Source organism: Pempheris klunzingeri, chromosome 13 (assembly GCF_042242105.1).
Source record: "Pempheris klunzingeri isolate RE-2024b chromosome 13, fPemKlu1.hap1, whole genome shotgun sequence".
Taxonomy (NCBI): domain Eukaryota; kingdom Metazoa; phylum Chordata; class Actinopteri; order Acropomatiformes; family Pempheridae; genus Pempheris; species Pempheris klunzingeri.
The window spans coordinates 14,372,151-14,378,681 of record NC_092024.1 but is presented as its reverse complement, the minus strand read 5'-3'; positions in this window follow the sequence as shown (position 1 = coordinate 14,378,681).

Genomic DNA, 6,531 nt, shown 5'->3' with positions numbered 1-6,531 from the left:
CCCCCTTTTTTTAATCGGTGGCGCTCCTGTCAAGTGCAGTTCAGTGAGAAAGCTCCTTGTTCAGGTCCAAAGTCCAGGTAGAGATTTTTCAGCACTTTGCTCTGCGCTCAGAGAAGAAGACGCGCATGCAGACGCTGCAAGAGCTTACTAACAACTGTAATCCCTTGATTTGACTTCGGCGTCGACTGGCCACTTGTGTGTGTGTGTGTGTGTGTGTGTGTGTGTTTGATGGAAGTGATAATCCAGCAAAAAAAAAAAAAAAATCTTTTCCTTCCAGATCCCGCGTTGGGCTACTCGGGATCTGGGTTTTGACAAGCGGGAGATGAGAGGAGAGCAGTGGCCAGCAGTGTGATTGGAGCTCCTCTAATCGGGCTGTGACACAGCCGCTGTGTAGGAGTCTAATGCCGGTTCAGGGAATTAACCAGAGTCCGAGCTGCCTTTGCAATCGACGCCCTATCAGATCTTCTTGTCTTCCTCCCTGCGTGCTCGTGGTTAGTTTCTCCCGGGCAGAAAGGGGAAGACTTCGCTCCGTCCTCGCCTGGTTCCCAACAGTGAGCGATGCGCGCAGAGACCTCAGTGTGGCTCCGTAGTACGAGCAGGCTCCAACTCGAGCTGTTATTGGTAGACTCCGGCAGGGTTTTATCCAGCCCCCTTTTCTACTTGTGCCGCCCAGGTCCGATCGCGCCACCATCCGGCGCAGACATGAACTGCAAATACGTAATGCAGACAGGAGCCTGCTGTTAGTGATCCGCCTGCTTTCTTTGATGATTCAAGTGCAGCAGGTGCATCAGAGGAGTATGGATCATCTGTTCTGAGGAAAACCTGTCAGTCCATTAGTAAAGTGCACCCAGAGAGCACTGGAGGAATATGTGGGTGCATAATGTCTGCTGTAAACTCTGATTCTCTCTGATGACTGATCACAAAAGATGCGTGCGACTGACTTTTCCTGTCCGGAGCGGCACTGATTCTCTAAAAACTACAATATGTCTTTAATTTCATGAAAATATATTCAGTGCACGTTGCCTTTAGACCCACTTCACTGCTCCTTCCAGGTCTAAAAACAATACACATTGTTGAGGAAATTATATAACATAGATTACACAATAAATACAATTTAAACAACAGCAGAGAGCAGAATAGAGATGAGAATTTTGGGTCGTGATCAGTGCTGTTTGATTCTGTCCGGACATTACACTGATGCAGCTCTCTTTTCATTGATAACAGCTCTTGTGAAGGTCCTTGTAATCTTCAGTGATATAATACCCCCCTCCGCCCTCAACACTTCTCTGCTTCATTCACTGCCGAGTGGATTTTGCTCTTGGCTAGCTTTGGTTACTATTGGCAACTAGAGAGCATCAAACCGCCTCGCTGTGGATGGATCAGATAAATCTTTGATTGAAATTAAGATGAAGAAGGCATGGCATTTCGTAGAAACACAAATGGAAAATTAATTGGTATAATGTGGAGCCTGTCTTTTGATGGTTTTGTTGTCCAACTACTTTACATGCAAAATACTGCTGCTGCTGCGCTGATAAAGATTAGTCTGCCCGCCTGAGCTTTGTGAGAGTTTGAACTCTCAGATCTGAACCTGAGAAGGAAACATTGTAGTTTGCACGTATCGTGTTCTTGCCACACCTGTGACTTTTGGACTTTGTATCCAAGCTGTTAACACCTTGTCTGTCTTGTCACATTCTTTCATGTCTGAAAGTTTAATACAGTTCCAGCCCATTCATACATTAGTTTACATCCCTGTAGATGATTTTCCAGTGCATGTGGCTCACATCATCCATAATTTAGAAGTGATGCTACTTGTACATATGGATGCAAGAGATATATATTAATGGATGTTTTCTTTCATATTTCCACACACCAGGGAGGGAGAATGAAGTCAATGGAGAGAAAAATACAAACAATTTTCCTTTTCCCTTCAGTACTCTTAAGGTCAGTGTACAGCTAATTATTTTCTGACAAATTCATACCACCATGGAGTGGAAAGAAGGTAAGATCCCACAGCAAGGGGGGGGGTTATCCATCACTCTCACATTGTACGTACTGTTAAAAGTCACTGCCATCCCAAAGCTCACATTAACCAATCGATTTATTTCCATGATGGACAAGCAGTTGCTATGGGAATGCTCATGGCACTTAATAATGCTATATTGCTGTTTGTAATTTAGCGCAGTCGAGCAACAGACCATTCTTAATTTTTTCATCTCTCATCCACTTTTTCTTCATTTTCCCCCTTGTCCATTATGTACAGGACAACTGCTGCTCTGATGCTGAGCATTTATCACAGTTTATAGCTCCTCCTGTATTATATGATGAATTTCTGATGTCTGGTTTGACCCTGTGTTGAAAGTGAAGGGTGTAATAAAGACAATTTATAGGATCGATTAAAAAGAGGATGATTCAGGGGCGAAAAGTCATTTTAAGAAGCCTGGGAATAGGGAATAAGGGACCAATGGAAACTAGTAACCCTCATCTTCTCTCATTCTGACTGCAGGGGATCTCTTCTTTTCATGATGCTCCAGTGACATCACAGGTGACAGCGATGACTCAGAGGTGTCTCCCGTCCACTGACAGAGACTCCAGGGATTCCCTGCCCCCACCTCTTGGCTTGAAAAGAAGCATTATGGGTAATATGACTCAGTCCACTTGCCATGCATCTGCAATGGAGCAAGACTCCACCCTGATTTGTTGATGTACTGGCAGGAGGGAAGCTGTCGAGCAGCCGAGCTGTGACAAAATAGACAGCAGCTTTGGTCCCCAAACGTAAGACTGAAAATTAGATAAAGTGATGCAAAGATGACTCCTTTGTTTAACCTCATTTTCGGTTTGAGTTGGAACCACAGAGGTGGAGGAGAGGGTGAGTGATGTTGAGTACACAGGAGAAACAATGAATCATAGGACATGCAGTCACTCTTCTCTAAATACACATGGCAGTAAACAGTGCTGTTGAAATGCAAATACACGCATACTCCAATTGAAAAGTGCCAGCCGATTTCAAAACAGCATGTTGACATTCATCTGATCATTTAGTACTTCTGTTTTCTTGTCTCACTCTCTCATCTGTGTGTCTCACTGTGCCGCTATGTTTCTTTATTTCTGTTCTGTGGATTTATTGCTTGCTTCGTCTGTATTTCTGCTTGACATTTTAGTCAACTTTTAGTGGACTTTCTGCTCTTTAAATGTAATTCATAATAGTAGGATTTCCTTATGTACTGCACTAACTAATTTACATAAGGTGCAATGTGCGTCAGTATGTGTGAGTATGTCGGAATTGACTCCTCTTAAAGGCAAGAAGATCTCCATGTTAAAGCAACACACCATATATATACCATCTACAGCGTGGATAAATAAAACACACAAAGACTAATGGACATGGATTTTTCACTTACAACATACTACAATAAGCACACTTCATTTCAGCACTAATTTTAAGACTCTGGATGCGTCAGATTTCAGCAGGAGTACTTTCAGACCTTTGATAATAACTCCTTCTTAACTGAGCTCAGTGTGCACATCTGCAGAGCAAGGATCAAGGCCATCAGTGGCGCTGCAGCATAGTACAAATTAATTAGCTGCTCAATAGTGGAACAAGGGTAATTATCCAATCTCTGCTGACTGACTACAGCAGGAGAAGTTGGCATTGTCAGGACTCAGAATTAGCTGTGGCTCTGTGCCATACAGAGATGATGAACAAATGGCGTTATTGTATTTTAAACAGTAGTGGAATTATCATTTGTCAAAGAAATGGCTGACGGGACAGTGTGGTTGCAGATGGACTGGGAGGGGAATATTGATCTTAGATCTGGTATTAGAAATAAGAGCAAAGGGAGAGAGGCTATGGTTCTACACAATTTTCTATTGTTGGTTGTTGAATGCAATCTTGCTCCATTTCCAACAATCTTAAGGTAACACCTCCTAATGAACAACATAGTCTGCTGACTCCATGATCGTATGACTGTAGTAATGGGTGTGTTGTCAGGCATGTTGAGGCTTGAGTTTGTATCTGTGGTATTTGGGCTGGGCAAAAAGGCAGGTCTTCATAGAAAAATCACCTCTGAGACCAAGTAGAGCACAAACAAGCTACAGTAACATATCCCTGTGCCACTGAATGTCACTGAGAGATGGGTTGAGCCATTATAAAGTGCTGGAACATTCAGAATCAATAAGCACATGAACAGATTGTTTTTGTGGTTGTTGTTAAGCCTGGAAAACAAGAAAGGAAAATAGCAGCATAAACTTAAGCCACACCACGTGATGCTATCACTGGAATAACCCTCTGCATATATTGGACAAGAGCGTAGATTAGTGCTGGAGACTTCAGGCAAGAATGGGCACGAATTTTGCAATCCATTGGTTTTCCATTACCTAACATCGGCTTTGATTTGTCAGACTAGTGCACTGATGTCTTACATTCAAACTCAGTTATTTTCCTCTCACTTTCAGAGGAGAGCATCTTGACTCAACAAAAGGTTGGTCATTCAGTGACAATTCATATTGGCCAAAAGCCTATTCCAATCTGAGCTGAGTGGTCTGCAGTTTGTTTTTTTTTAGCAAAAATGTTGGCTCTGTTTTGAAATACATTCATCCATGACTCATGATAAAATAATTATCTAGCATCAAACATTCTATCATGTCGAACCATGTAGATTTTCCTCACATGAACTTTTTGTGTGCAGCAGATTTTCTCTAAATATTTGAAAATGTTGATAGCACAGGCAAGGGAACGTTGTGCCATTTTCCCATGTCCAACCACCCTCCCTCCTCTGTCTCTTGGTTCAAAGAGAATAACAGCAGGGGGTGCCAGATATCAGAGGGCAGCTCTTTCATGACCGAAGCCTTTTCATGAAGCGTTGCCCTTCACTTCTAAGGAAAGATTCAGCAGCAGATTTGTTGGGAACTGCGACATTGACAATGATTTACCAAAGTAGTTCACTGCATAGATTCCACAATTCATTCACAGAATCCCTCAAGGCGCAAGGCTTGATGTCATTAGCATGAATAGAGCATAAACTGCCTCAGAGATGTTGAAAAGGAGCGTTTTGATCAGCTACACACATTAGTTGGACAGTGAAAACTCATTGTCTCTTTTAAGATTAAACGTGCAATATTGAATTTTATAGGGGTAATCATTCAGCATAATAGGACCTCTAAACCCAAAGCCACAGGGATTGCTTGACTGATTCTGCAGTGCTTATGGAGAATAAATATCAATGAATTAAACATGTCTATTACCACAAAACAAAATATTACTCATTAATTGCATCTCTGTGGTCTATTTTTAATCAAAAACTGTATGTGTGTGTACGTGCGTGCATGTGTGTGTGCGAGCGTGTGTGTGTGGTGCTGTGGCAGAATGTAACTAAGTACATTTACATTAGTACTGTATTGAAGTACAATTACTCTACTTGAGTATTTCCATTTCATGCTACTTTATACTTTTACTCCACTACATTACTTTGACAATTGTATCTACTTTTAGCGTAAAAACACATGATACTCTTATATGATATGATGTGGTACTATACTACTAATCTACTGAGTAATACACAATGCATGTAAAATTGTCACCACATTGACAAACTACAAATTAGAATTGCTCTTACATGTATTCATTTGTCATAAAATAGAATAATCTATAATATTATAACACTGTGAAACAGGCCATTCTGCATAATGAGTACCTTTTAATTTTGATACTTTAAGTACATTTCGTTGATAATACTTGCGTACTTAAGTAACATTTTGAATTCAAAATTTTTTGTTGTTGTAACAGAGTATTTCTAGACTGTAATATTTCTACTTTTACTTCTTCCACCACTGGTGTTATGGATAAATTATTCATGAATAAACTCCAGTTTTATGGTTCTCGTAGATCACTGATGATGTAAATAATTCAGGCAGCAGAAATGTTCTCATGCGGTAAAAACATTGGACATTAATGAAATATTGATAAAGTTAAGGCAATTTTTTTTTTCTTTAAATAGTCAACACAGTAACACAGTTCAAAGGATAAAATAGGAAACAGTTCCGGAAAATTCCCACAAGAGTGGCCTAACTAGCAGTCTTGGAAAAGAGGATTAGGTGTGCTGGTTGCACAGGGACAACAAGTTATTTATCCTCTAAGTCTTCATGAACTTGAAGGGAAATGCAGAAAAAAATGCAACAACAATTGTCTGTATATTTGTGCTGGGATCATAATTGTGTCTCAATGGGCGGATTAGGTTATCACTTATTTCCTTCATGAATACATACTATGATGTAATCAAATGCAACCTCAACACTCCAGATTGACCACAGTGTTAATGTGGACCTGTCTGTTCCAGGGTTACTGTACTGGATCACATCACACTGCACAGGTGTTGCTGTTATTGTGTCCTCCTCATGCTGATCACCACGGGCCCTGCGCACTGCACTGTGGACCTGACGTTACTGTGTATGAAAGTAAATCTATGAAGGAAGTTATGAAGCCTTAAAGCCGCAGCACCTTTCACACACACACTCACACTATTCCTCCAGGTAAAG